The sequence below is a fragment of the Panthera tigris genome, chromosome A1 (genome assembly GCF_018350195.1).
Source record: "Panthera tigris isolate Pti1 chromosome A1, P.tigris_Pti1_mat1.1, whole genome shotgun sequence".
Lineage (NCBI taxonomy): Eukaryota > Metazoa > Chordata > Mammalia > Carnivora > Felidae > Panthera > Panthera tigris.
Genome location: NC_056660.1, coordinates 57452528 through 57467521, shown reverse-complemented (window position 1 = coordinate 57467521; position 14994 = coordinate 57452528). Strand labels below are relative to the sequence as shown.

The window sequence follows — 14994 nt, the reverse complement described above, 5'->3', positions numbered from 1 at the left end:
TGTAAGGTTCTGAGCTCACAGTTCATGAGTTTGAGCCCCATATCAGGATTTGTGTCTCCCTCTCTCTGCCCCTCCCCCGCTTGCACTCGGTCTCTCTCAAAAATAAATAAATAAACATTAAAAAATTTATTAAATAGTAATAATTTATTAAACAGTAATAATATTCTCTCAAAGAAAATTATTATATGCTGAAGATGATTCTGGGAAAAGTTATAATTTGAAGGGTAACTAACCACAAATTTTGAATTTTATCTTTCCTAAACTTAAATATAATTTACAGTCATAAATAACAATGAGCTTTTGTTATAATACTCCTCATGAAGAAAGATATTTTACACCCCCCAGAAAATGTTTCTAAAATATTCTATGTTCTTGTGTTTTTACCATTTAGGTTGGCTACTTAAAAGTGCAAATGGAGATTCAAATAGTGACCCTATGCTGCCACCCAATGGAAGATATGGGAAATTATCTGTTTTAAACGTACTTCAGTGATGTTTATACCACATTAAGTAAGAACACTCCCATGACATTTGGAGAATTTTTCTATTAAAAGAATATCCACGATGTACAAAGGTGTGCGTCAATATCTGTTAAAATTTCTTTAGTTGTAATTAAACTTGTTTTATGTCTTCTTATCCTCACTATGGCCCAACTCTAGTTTTATTTTGTAGAAGCATACCCATTCAGGAAATGAAAATTTGATGTTAAAAATCAATACATAAAGTTATTAAATATTTAAATTCATTAAAACAAAAGACAATATTTAACCACACCTGTACAGTCAAAAAGGAGTGTGCAGGAGGAAGAAAATAATAAAGTGATTCAACATGGAAAATGGGGTTGGGGTTTGCATATAGTATATTAATTTAGGACAGAGGTGTAGGCTTCATCTAGATTTTATTACAACTCTGAAGCTTAGCAAAGGTGAATTTTGAAACTTAAGTAAAGCATTTTATCTCAGATTCTATTTAAAAAGGGAATAATATAATTTATATCACAGGACTTTTGCAAGGATTAAATTAAGTAATATCTGAAGAGTACTTGCATACATTAGTCATCAAAAAATAATATCTAGCAATAAGATTTTCTGTACAGTAAAAACATTTCACAAGTTTTATAATGCTTTAAAAATAATAACCCCACAATCAGCTGTGGACTTCTTGGTTGACACATATTTATATCTGAAGTCATATAAGCTTTTAATATTCTGATTAGAATGCATCACTAATAAAAATCACTTAAAATCAGGTTTAATAGATACATTAACCCAGCTTGTAAGTAAGGCTTACTTTTGCTTACACTGCAGTAATGATGACGGTAAATAAAAGCATGATGTTTTTGTCGACTTGAGTGGATGAACTCAAGTATTTTTTAATTTTAATGATTGTCCTACTTCTATTTCATTAGACCTTGCTAAAATGACCGTCTCTAATGGTTCTGATTGCTGTCAAAATTTAAGACCTTTCCAGTGTTCTGCAAAGTTTGGTCTATAGGTCACTCACTAGTGGTTCATGTTTACAATATTTCCTCATGTTATTTAGTCCTCCACTGCTGGTGTAATAAATTACCATAAACGTAGTTGCTTAATACACACACATTAATTATCTTGTAGTTGTATAGGCTAGAAATCTGATGTAAGTCTCTCTGGCTTAAAATCAGTAAAAGCAGGCTGTTTGCAGGACTGCCTTTATCCCTGGAGGCTTTAAAATAAAATCCTTTTTTTCTTTTCTTTTTTTTTTTTTTTTTGCCAGCTTCCATAGGCAGCTTGATCCCTCACTTGCAGCCTCTCTATCTTCAAAATCAACACCATTGCATCTCTCTGACCATTCTTTTGTGGTCACAGTTCCCTGTCTCTCTCACTTGCCTGTGTCTTCTTCCACTTCTATGAATCCTAATGATGTCACAGGACACACCCACATAATCCCCTTAAATTAATCAAATCTGCAAAGTCTCTTCTACTATGTAAAGTAACATTCATAAATCCTAGGAATTAGGACATACATTTATTTGGAGACATGATTCTATCATATCTATCAGTGGTATCAAGTGGTTTGGCAGTTTTGTTTTTTAAAACAATATTTTGTTTTGACATGTATTTCACAATTTTGAAATGTTGAGTCATCATTTTTATAGAAATCACATTACAGTCTTAATCATTACTTCTGAAATTAATTTTTAGTGAAAATGTTATTAGAAATTTATTTTCTATTTCTTGATCAACAATCAAGCTGCAAATACACCAAACAAAAACAGAATTTTGAATATTAACTTACACAAATGACAATTTAAGTTTGAAACACGTATTTGTGTAATAACACAGTTCAAAGATGGAATGAAACAAAGTCTGCTTTGAGGTCTGTGGGGGGGGGGTATGTCAGTCAATAAAGTTTACACATGAAGAAAAATGCATACAACAAGCCAGGTATGCCTTTTTATCTTGAAAATTGTGCTATACCACTACAGACTTTTAAAGATCAGATTACATTGGAAACTTCTTTATTTTTCTATAAAATTCAGTATTTTTTCAAGAATTATAAAACAATAAACTGCATAACAAATAGGAAGATAAAAATTAAATTCAACCAGATTTTGATGTTATGCCAAATGGTATTTATCAAACATTTGCTTGACTGTACAAAGTATGGGTTAACACATAGTTTTTACTTGGAACAATAATAAAAAGAAACTATACTAATCTGCACAGATATCAGTGTTATACGGTCCTCTTAGAACAGTGTTCACTAAGAGTATTTAAGACCACTACATCAGAATCACCTGAAATTACTGATAGGAGCTGAATCAGAATTTGTGCAGACCCCATGGTTCTTAAAAATCTGCAGTTTGAGAAACATTACCTTTTTTTTTTTAGTTTTATTCATTTATTTTATTTATTTATTTATTTATTTTTATTTATGAGAGAGAAGGCATGGAGGGTCAGAGAGAAAGAATCCCAAGCAGGCTCCATCCTATCAGCACAGAGCCCGATGTGGGGCTTGAACTCAAGAACTGTAATAACATGCCCTGAGCCGAAACCAAGAGTTGGACACTTAACCTACTGAGCCACCCAGGCACCCCAAGAAACATTATCTTATGCCACATATGAGAATATGTCATATGCTATACATTACATATAACATACGGGATAGTAGGACAATGTTAGGGTTGAAGTGTGAATTGCCATTAAAATTAAGATGGCTGCTAAAATTCTAAGAATCCTTTATGTAGTAAGAAAATTTTTTTTTTTTGAGAGAGAGTGTGTGCAATTGAGTGAGGGCAGAGAAAGAGAGACAGAATCCCAGGATTGGCAGAGGGAGAGAGAAAGAGAGGGAAAGGAAGAGAGAACTGGGGCTCATCTGAAGTGATAAGCATGTTCACCTGAAGCAGGGCCCAAGCACACCTGATGTGGGACTTGAACTCAAGAACTGTGAGAGCATGACCTGAGCTGAAGTCAGATGCTTAATGACTGAGCCCCCCAGGTACCCTGTAGTGAGATACTCTTAAATATCAGAGTTGTTTTTTCTATTTTTTTCTGTATCATTTACCTAATTTATTTTAAAGCAGAATGAAAGGTTAAGTGTAACTGAATGAGTAAATAGGTTATTAGTATACCTTCAGAAATATAAACAGTGAGATAAAATTTTAAAAATAGAAATCTCCCTTGAATTACATGAAGATAAAGAACTTCTCTGTATGGTATTAAAAGCATCTCCTTTTCATATCATGCACTCATTATGAATTTTTCTAATAGCTGTGTAAGGGAAACATATATTCAGTGTAGATGGTCATTACAATTCAATTTATAGAAATTAAAGAGAGCACCTCTATAGATCCTAAGATGTTAAAATAATTATAAAGAAATATTATGAATAGCTGTATGCTACAGAATAAGACAAATGAGATGAAATCAACAAATTCCTAGAAAGACAAAAATCACCAAAATTGAATTAAGAATCAATCAAATTTGTAAATAGATCATGTAGTAAAGGTGAACTAATTAAAAAATCTTCCCATAAATGAAACTGAGTTAACTTTATCAAACACCTAAGGTAAAGATATCCTAATCCTACCCTAACTTTCCAACTCTTTATATTACCCCAACATGGATATAGGATGAAGACTAAGAAAGAAAGAAAGAAAGAAAGAAAGAAAGAAAGAAAGAAAGAGAGAGAGAAAGGAAGGAAGGAAGAAAAAAAAAAGAAAACCACAGAAAAATATCTTTCATGAATATACACACAATTTTTTTTAATATTAACAAACTGAATCTGTAAACATAGAAACCTTTATACACCATGACCAAGTGGGGTTTATCTAAGGAAAATTTGGTAGTTTAAAAACCATAAATCAATGAACATAAATATAACATTACCTACTTCTACATATACTAGGATAGGAAAGACAAAACAAGCAAACAAATCTAAAATTTACACATGATAATATCAATAAATGCAGGAAAAGCATTTGACAAAATGCAACATCCATTCCTGTTATAAGCGTTTAGGAAACTACCAACAGAATTGAATTTTCTCAAACTAGTAATAGACAGTTACAAAACACCTACAGCTAACGTCATAGTTAATAATAAGTGAGTGTCTCTCCTCCCCACATTGGGAAAAAGACCATGATACCTCTTCTTAACAACCTCTATTCAACATAGTACTAGAAGGGTCTAGCTAGTCAAATAAAATTTTTTAAAAATGCACAAAGATATAAAATAATGAATAAAACTGTCCTCATTTGTTGAACACCGCAAAAAAGAGCTGGCAATAATACAAAACAAAACAAACAATAGACAACAAATTCTGAACAGCTGGAAGTATAGTTTTTCATGACTTCATTTTCTATTCTCTCAGCATGTTAATTATACTTCCTTTTTTGTTGTTAGTGTTTGCTTGAGAGTTGGAAATATAATTTACAATTAATGTAAATCTTCCTTCATATTGCACTGTACCACTTGATGTGTAGTGCACACACCTTATAACAGAATATTCCCAAATTTTCCCACCTGTCTAACATATCTGTCATTTACTTTATCTACACACTATAACCACCTAATACATTATTTTAAATAAAATTTTAGCTGATAAATTAAAAAGGAGAAAATAAAATATTTTATTTTACCTATAATATTCCCTTTATAACACTACTGTTTTCTTTACATAGACCCATATTTCTGAACTGTATCATTTTCCTTTTCTATAAAGAACTTCTTTTAAAATTTCTTTTAAGACAGGTCTACTGGGAAATAATGTCCTCAATTTTTATTTGTCTTAATATTTACTCATTATTTAAATGATAATTTCACTAGATACAGACTTTTAGGTTGGCCTTTGTTTCTTTTCCTTTTAACATTTAACATATTTCACTAGACTTTTATCTTATTTCAAGAGTGACTATTAGACCATACTATTTATCATAAGGTTGAGTTGCTAGCAAAGTAGAAGAATAAATATCTTCTGTAAGAATTTTAATCTCAATGGATACTGAAGATGTGTTTATCTAAAATTAATAAAAAATTCAGAATTTATTTTTAAATAAAGACTTTATGTTGAAATATTCATACCAGTCAATTCTAGTTTTAAGGGAAGAAAACAAAACACTCAATGTTTAAAATAAGTGAAAATATTTTCTATTCAAAATTAAATAAAAACACTACAAGCCCTCTAGAGAGATACTTATATTTGACTTTTCAAAGTGACCTACTTTAACCAGTTAATCATCTTTCTATTCAATTTATGAAATGAAGGCTTTGCTTTTTAATGGGTAATCTGCATTTTATTAAAGATTGAAAGCAATGCCCATAGCTTAGTTATTCTTCACTGAAGCAAACTCTTTTTTGGAACTCAATGCTTATCATATAGTTAAAATGCACATTTCAAGTAGTTAATTTCAGGCTTGAAAAACAAGAAGCATACATATAACTGCTATGGTTACAACATAAAAAAAAATAATGCAACTTTGATTTCTCAAGTACTAAATGTCATGTTCTGGAACTCCACTGAGATAACGTAAGTTAGAGCTTAATTTTCAATGAAGTCTATATAGAAATAATAAGCACAGAATAACAGTTCCAGTATGTGTGTTTGATGTAATTAGAATGCTAATAGGAAATGCTTCAGTGAACAAAAGTCAAGAGTCCACATCAAATTTAAATTCAAGCACTGTGAACAATGAAGTTTTTTTAAATGCTTTATAAGAAAAAAGAACTATATTTTCTTACTCAAATTTCTTTACATCTGAAGTAGTTAAATCTCATACTTACATAAATGGAAATTTGATAGTGTGTCATTTTTTTTCTTCTTATCAAGTCTGCTGTGTGAATAGGTAATGGTCTGGGAAGAGTTGTATGGTTTTTTTTGGAGTTCAGTCCAGTGTTCTTTGAGTTCTGTTTTGGTGCTATTTTGACTTTATGAAAAGCAGGATATTAAGCTTGAATCTCTGAGCCACTGTTTTCTCCTCTGTAAAATGAAGATGATACTTAGCTTGGTATCAATACATATGTAATTGTTTTGAACATGAATAATACATGTAATGAAACAATCCAATCTATTTATATACTAACTGAATGATGTTAAGTTCCAAAACTTGCAGTTAAGTGAAATATTAGTAAGCAACTTCATACATGCGCGCACGCACACACACACACACACACACACACACACAAATTCTTACAATATGCTTTCCTTCAGGCTTTAAAAGTCAATAGAATGACCTGAAATAGCATATTTATCTCAGTCAAGATTTCTTCAACAATAAAGTTTTACAAATGAGTTATCCTAAAGGATGATGATTGTTTCAATAATGTAATATAAATTAATAGAATAATTATTTGATTTGTTTACTATTTTACTCAATTCAGTAATAAAAAATAAAGTTTCAAAAAAATGAAGATAAGTATACAGCTATTTAATTTCAAAGTAGATATTTACCACAGGTTTTCTTAACTTTAAAGTCAGTATGTGTATATTTTGTTTTGATTTCCAGTAGACCATCCCAGTTCTATTTTTTTTTTTTTTTAACATTTTGGTACTCTTGCCAAGTCTTGGAAGGTTACTTAATTCCTCAAGGAGTTCTAGTTCTATATTTCCCTTTTCAGGATAATAAAGAATTTGATGGATGCTTGGATTTTCTCTTAAGTGCACTTAAGTATATGTAAGGTTTTTTGGAGAAAATTTCAAATTAGCAGTCTTCCTTATTTCTTCATCACCTTGCACCCATGTGGAAGCTTAAAACAGCAATTTCTAATATAAAGTATGATTGACATTATTTTTAAAAACCGTAAGAAGTATGAAAAACTTGAATTTCTTGGGGGTCAGTGAGGTATTTGAGTTCAAGCATCACTTTTCAGGTGACTTGCTACTTGACTGATTAGTTTATAAGTAATATGTTTCTACTTTATATCTAAGAAGTTAACTACTTTTATGCATCAAATGCTTACTTAGCTCACATCTTTGATCTTTTATCCTTGGAAATTATGAAAAAGGAGAATGGTCTAAAATAATTTGATTTGTAGATAAGAGCTTGCTAAGCAAGGAAGTTATGAACTTTTAGGGAATCTTAATTATCAAGGACAAAATATAACACCAAAAAGTAACTGTAGTCCTAGGACAGAAGATCACACCCTGAACAAAATGTTTATTATTCCTGCAACCTTTAGACTTAGTATTACTTTTCCAAGCAGATTTTATTCTAAGAGATCTAAGGGGATCCAAGAATTACAGGTTTGCCAGATGTCTGTTTATTGGCCAGCATAATATTTTTTTTAATGTTTTCACGTATTTTTGAGAGAGACAGAACACGAGCAGGGGAAGGGCAGAGAGAAAGAGGGAGACACAGAATGCAAAGCAGGCTCCAGGCTCTGAGCTGTCAGGGGCTTTAACTCATGAACAGGGAGATCATGAGCTGAGCCAAAGACGAAGCTCAATTGACTGAGCCACCCAGGTGCCCTTGGCCAGCAAAATATTTTCACAAATAAGCCAACATCTCAAATCTTGGAGGGGCGCCTAGCTGGCTCAGTTGATACAGCATGCAACTCTTATCTCGGGGTTGTAAATTTGAGCCCCATGTTGGGTTTAGAGATCACTTAAAAATATTTTTAAGAATAAAATAAAATCTTGGACATAAAATCCAGGATTGATGAATTATCTATTTTTAAAAAAAGAGTAAGAGGGAGGGACCAAGAGGGTGACATCAAAGACTCTTGAACTTCCCCTCTACTCCAAGAATAAACTGAATGTACAGCTACACAGGGAGCATCTGAAATCCAGGAACTAGATGAATGAGCCCTTCACATCAGGCAAGTGCGAACATACCCACTTGGCAACAGGTAGGAAAGGTTTACCACAAACTCCACCTGGACACAGTGTCATAAAACCGGTAGGGAGGTCCCAACTCCCAGCTTCTTCCTGGGAAGCAAAATGTTTGAACCACACAGCTAGTGCCCCAATTTGTAAGACTTATTTGAGGGATGAGACCCCAAAATGCCACGCTGTGAAAGCCAACATGGCTGGCATTTGACGAGTTGCACAGCACTATACCTATCAAGGAAACAGGTTTTGTTTGTGGGTTTTTTTTTTAGAAAGTATTTTCTAGCAACCTTTTTTCTCCTTTCTGTTTAAAAGTCTGGCTGCGGGTGAGGGGTGGCACCTGGGTGACTCAGTCCCTTAGGCATCTGACTCTTGGCTTGGGTCAGGTCATGATCTCACGGTCCGGAGCTGGAGCCCCATGTTGAGCTCCGTGCTACCTACCAGTACAGAGTCTGCTTAGGTTTCTCTCTCTCCCTCTCTCTCTCTCTGGCCCTCCCCACCTCTCTCTCTCTCTCAAAATAAAAAAATTACCCCCCCCCCACCCCCCAGAAAAAAAGTCTTTAAAGTCTGTGGGGGCGAAAGGAGGCTTAGTCATTTAAGCCTCTAACTGACTCTTTACCTCAGCTCAGGTCTTGATCTCAGGGTCGTGAGTTTAAGCCGGGAGCTGGGCGTGAAGCCAACTTTAAAAATAAACAAAAACAAACAGACAAATATCTGTTTTAAAAACTCTGTGTAACAGATTTAGTTGCAGTAAACTCGGGAGCTGAAGCAGTCCACTTACCCTGAAATTCCTCCTTTGTCACAGCCCCATCACCTGGGTCCTGCTTTTCCTTTTGCAATCCTCTCAGAATTTCTGGCGAACGAAAGAGAAGGCGTGACCTCCCGTGGGTGCTCACGGGAGACGGTGTTGCGCATGTGCACAACTTCCGAGGTGGCATCCATCACAACAGACCCGCCTGGGGAGCTCCCTTGTTGCGCGGGAGAGCTCTGTTCAAATAATGCAGAGGAGAGTCCCTGTTACCCAGAACAGTGATAGGCAGATTAACGTAAGAAGCCTCTCTCAGAGGATAGCGGTCAGCCCTTAGATATGTAACCATCAGAAGTCGCAGCACAGGAGGCTCCCTGGAACTGGTTACTGACGTTTCCAGAAGTGAAGCGGCCAAATGATACGACTGGCTCGAGTGGTCGCAGCAAACTCCAGCTCACCTCGCTGGCAAGTATTTCTTGAGAATGTGACACTAACATCAGCCCAGTTTTCAGCGACAGCGATGGCACCAGTTGCCACCGTGAGCTGCTCTCAGGTTCTCTTCAGACTTAAAATATAGACGCCTTTACGTTTACTTTTGTAGATTATTGTTCTCTTTCGGAGTCAAGGTTGGTGCTACGTAAGTGGGTGTCTGCTGCAAGGAATTTGAGGACATCCTCCTCCATTTGCAGGATATTAAGGACTCCAGATATTGTAAATGTTTCTCTTTAAGTTAGGACGGGAACCCAAAACAACTCCATACGGACCTTGTGCGTATCGATGATAGGTTATTGCTTTGTGGTTACCACAAAGCTTACATAAAACTTAAATGCCTAAAGTCTTGGCATTTAATAAAGCCTTCCAGAGGAATGCTGGCGATTCAGGAGAAGGCAAAGGCCTTCTTTTGGAACTTCTATTGCCTTTCATAATTACTAAAATATTGTCTTGTATTTTTATACTGTAGACAATTCCCAAGCTCAAGTTATCACAATATGCATGTGATGAGGGCATCGTTATTATCTCTGCTATAGAAAAGAATATTCAAAGGGTAATGGTCAGTTCAAGGTTATAACTGAACTAGCAAGAGTGGGAAATAGGACCCAAGTCTCCCGAGTTATAATTTGGTATGTTTGTACTAATAAAGCCCATGTAATAATAAATGCATTAGTGATACATGCTGTACAGTATAAAATTCTACCCAAGAAGTATGTGCGTGTATGCACATGTGTGTTGTTTCTAAAGCCCCTAAACTCCCCAGTACATGGAGTTTTAAGACTATAAGGCCAGCCTCTCAAATGTTTTTTTGAAACTAAATTACCCCTATATTTTATGAAACTAATCTACACAGTAACCAAAGGTTTTATTTTTCAGTTTCTGGATTTTTTTTTTTTATTCTAGTAACAGTAAAGTATTTTTATGTACTTTATGTATGTACTATAAGGTATTTTACATACTTTTTATGATGTAATATTTAAAAAAGAGTAAAAATAACTGTTTGGTAACAAACTTATTTTCTTGGCCAATCAACTTTCCTATATTCAGAATAGCTGATAGGGTGCTTAGGTGGCTCAGTCAGTTATGGGTGCGACTCTTGATTTCAGCTCAGGCCCTGATCTCATGGTTCATGTGTTCAAGCCCTGTGTCAGGCTCTATGATGACAGTGTGGAGCCTGCTTGGATTCTCTTTCACCATCTCTCTCTCTGCTCCTCCAGGGCTTACGCGCTCTCTCTCTCTCTCTCAAAATAAATAAATAAACATTTAAAAAAATAACTGAAGTGAACCCCCTAAATTGAATTAAGATACAGTGAGTATGCTTGGTTCCTATACCCCAATACTGCAATATTTATGAAAAGGTATAGAATCAAAAATATTTTAAACAGGAACACATGGTTCTATTCATTTTTCTTATAATATTGTTTCATACTTACTTGACCCTTGTTGCACTTTCACCAGTCATATTAAATCCTTCTCTTTTATAAGTTATTTATGTGGCAAAAGCTATGATGCTAATTTAATAAATAATTATTTTAATACTATTTCACTTAAATTGAAATTTTATTTAGACTCATATCCTCAAAAATATCCTTTATCTTCTATTTCATGCTCTATAAAATTTTCACGCATCCCTACTCTTGTTTACAAGAGGAACTGGGAACAGAAAAGCTATAATATTTGAAAATAAATTAACCTGTCACATTCCTAGCTTGGCCGAGCTAGTAACTGTTTTTATTCTACCAAGAACAGTTTGCTGTAGTATTTCCAAATCAATTATTTGTAAAACATTTCATTTGAATGGCTTTCAGATAAATTTTAAATTTGGTCCAACTTCTATTGCTTTTCCATTTGATATCCTTCCACACATTTCTCTTTTCCTAAATATTGAAACTTTTCAACCACTTTTTTTAAAAAAAAATCTGAATTCTTACTAGATAAACACAAACTTCTTTGATTTATTTATACTAAAGTAATAATCATAAAATTTTGAGTTTCTGAAAAAAAAAAAGAAGTAAAAGGAATACATACTTGTTTTAAAAATTGTCCAGGTGATTGAGAAGAGTAAAAAGTTAGTGCAAAAAAATACTTTCCTAGGCAATGAAAGATATTTGATAAGTTCAATCCTTCACTTATGAATGTTCAATAATTTTGAAATTTTTGTTTTGCATTTTTAGTTGTTTGGTTCCCCCAAAGGACGACATGTCTATACCATCGGGATATCTCTGAAATAATGGATCAGTGAGTATTCAAGGTTATTTTTACATTCAAAAATATTAATAAAAATAACATGCAGCCATGACATAACACCATGTCATATATAATACTAGCTTAAGAAAGACTTGTCATTACGCTTTGTTCTGTTAAATAATTGATGGGGTGGCATGAGTTGTCATTGCTTTCATTCAAGTTCTAGCATTTACTCTAAGCCTCTTCATTTCTTGCCTTCCTTCATATAGTAAGATAGCATGGTTGAACTAAGACCCAGAGAACTCCTTATGTTCCTGCTGAGACTTACACTTTCCTTTACTTCCACTTAAATGTTCTGCCTAAGAGCCACTGCCATAAAGGAAACTATAAAGGGCAGTGTTACCCATATGAACATGATCAACATGACTAAGTCTCTAATTTAGCAAGAGAGTTAGACTCATTATGCCCTACATTCTAGGTTATCTGAGTTCCCACAAACACCTCAACGTCCCCAAATTCCTTAATATCTGGGCACTTAAAATGACCCAACACGTTGATCTCTATGCCTTCACGTAATATAACGTGATCTATCCCTATCTGCAGTCATCTACTTCCTTCATATTTCTCTTCATTCAGTGAGGATTTTAGTGCATTTCATTGTATTTCACCAATTGTATATTTTATCATTTATGATCATTCAATGTTAAATAGGTAAATATATTAATAGGTAAATAATAGGGGGGCACAGAATCCAAAGCAGGCTCCAGGCTGATCTGTCAGCACAGAGCCTGATGCAGGGCTCAAACTCATAAGCTATGAGATCATGACCTGAGCCAAAGTCAGATGCTCAACTGACTGAGCCACATAGGCAACCCTTGACTTCCTGTCTTCTAACAAACTTTTCTTCTGTCTTACCTCAGACATTCTAATTGTCATACCTAGATTTTTAATTAACAACAATAGAACCACCTGCTGAATCTCGATTTCAGTTATCTCCCTGTCACCTTCTCTTTTTATAGTTTAATCATTCAAATACCTTGACTCTAAAATCTTTATAGACTTTTCCATGACCTACAAACTACTGACTTTTTCACTTTTCATCAACCTCTCACATCCTCACTTCTCTGCAGAGAGGTCCTAGAACCAATTGTCCACGTGTTTAATTATACCCTTGCATATATCCTCCAGTTTGCTCTATCTCTCTTGATTAAACTCTTCAAACTGGGGTATGTGGACTACAACTACACTTGAATTAAACATTCTCTGTAAAGCAGCATGTAGATATAACTGGGAGCACACACACACACACACACACCCCTTTTTTTAACCGATGTAACTCTCAAATGGGCACTCCTATACTTGTCCTATGAATTCATTTTTCTACTTTTCTGTGAAACTAATTCTCCAAATCTACTTCCCAGTCATAAATCAGTTGACAATTTTGTTTCTTTTACCAGTGAGCTAATTCAAGCAATCAAGAACTTTCCCACATCTACCCAGTGCCAAATGCATTAAACTTCTTTTTTCTATCTTTTTCCCTATTACAGTGGATGAATCATAAATGTTTCCATCCAAGGTTAGGCTCTCCACATGTGCATTGAATCCCACTGGTGCATCTATACAAAAAATTCCCATTTTCAAGTTTCCCTTTCTTCCTGAACAGCAATTCATATCAACATTAGGAAACACTGTATTATATATCACACAAAACAAATGAACAAATGTCACTTTTAACTCAACATCTTCCTCCAGTTACCACTGTATCCTTTTCTGTGATTCTATGTTGTAGTACATCATCAAAAAGAATGCTCTACTCATGTAGTCTTTCTTTTTCTTCTATTGAAATGTATTGAATCCAGGCCAGATCCTTGAGTTTATCATACAGTAGAAAGAAGCCCAGTGATCTCCACTATGCTAATTTAATAACAAGTTTCACTCTACAGTTCATTCAATATATTATCTGCATTTAACACATATTGGTTTTCTGTGATAACCACTTTCTCTTTGCTGCCATATTACTACACTGATCATTTTAAATAGTTTAATATATTTTTATGCCTTCTGCAAATCTAAATTTTACAATAAACCAAGAAGATTAGCCTCCTGTTTATATATATTCTCTTCCTATTTATTTTAATAAACTTTATTTTTAAAGTAGTTTTAGGTTCATTATAAAATTAAAAGGAAGTTATAGAGTTTTCCCACATATCCCCTGCCCTTACACGCATAGTCTTCTCCATTATCAACATCCCCCCACCAGTGTAGTACATTTGTTACAATTAACGAATCTACATTGATACATCATTATCACTTCAGACTACCTCTGGGTTTGGTATAGGCTATGGATATAGATATGGAGCTATATATTTTTTTCAACATTCTTTATTACAATATCATACAGAGTAATTTCATTGCTGTAAAATTTTTCTGCACCACAGCTATTTACCTCTTAAACCCCACCCAGTCCCTAGCAATCACTGATCTTTTTATTGTCTCTATGTGTTACATAGTTGGAATCATACAGTATGTAGCCTTTCTACATAAGCTTCTCCCAATCACTAATGTGCATTTAAGTTTTCTACATATCACTTCAAGGCTTGATAGCTCATTTCTTTTTAATTCTGGATAATATTCCATTGTCTGGATATACCACAGCTTATCTACTCACCTACTGAAGGACATCTTGATGTTCTTGTGTGAGCATAAGTTTTTAATTCTTTGGGTAAATATCAAGAGATCAATAGATGGATCTTATGGTAAGAGTATGTTTAGTTTGGTAGGAAACCTCCAAACAGTTTTCCAAAGTGGCTATACCATTTTGTTTTCCTGTTACTAATGAATGAGAGTTCCTGTTGTTCTACATCCTTGCCAGCATTTGATATTGTCATTATTTTGGATTTTGGCCATTCTAATAGGTTATTTCATAGTTATTTTAATTTATATTTCTTGGTAGTATATGATGTGGAATATCTTTTCATATACTTATTTACCATCTCTATATCTTCTTTGGTAAGTGTCTGTTAAGGTCTTTGGTCCATTTTTAATCAGGTTGTTTTCTTTTTGTGGTGTTTTATGGGTTCACTGTATATTTTGAATAACAGTCCTTTATAAGATTTGTCTCTTACAAATATTTTCTTCTAGTCTTTAGCTTGTCTCCCAAATCTCTTGATATTTTCTTTTGTAGACTAGAGGTTTTAATTTTAATAAATTCCAGCTTATCAATTGTTTCTTTCATGGATTATGTCTTTAATGTTATATACCCAA

The 14994-nt window shown here is 33.9% G+C and overlaps 1 pseudogene; it reads right to left on the bottom strand.

Moving 5' to 3' along the window:
• Positions 1-9022: 9022 nt before the first annotated feature.
• LOC122241967 lies at positions 9023-9734 on the bottom strand (annotated as a pseudogene).
• Positions 9735-14994: the final 5260 nt, after the last annotated feature.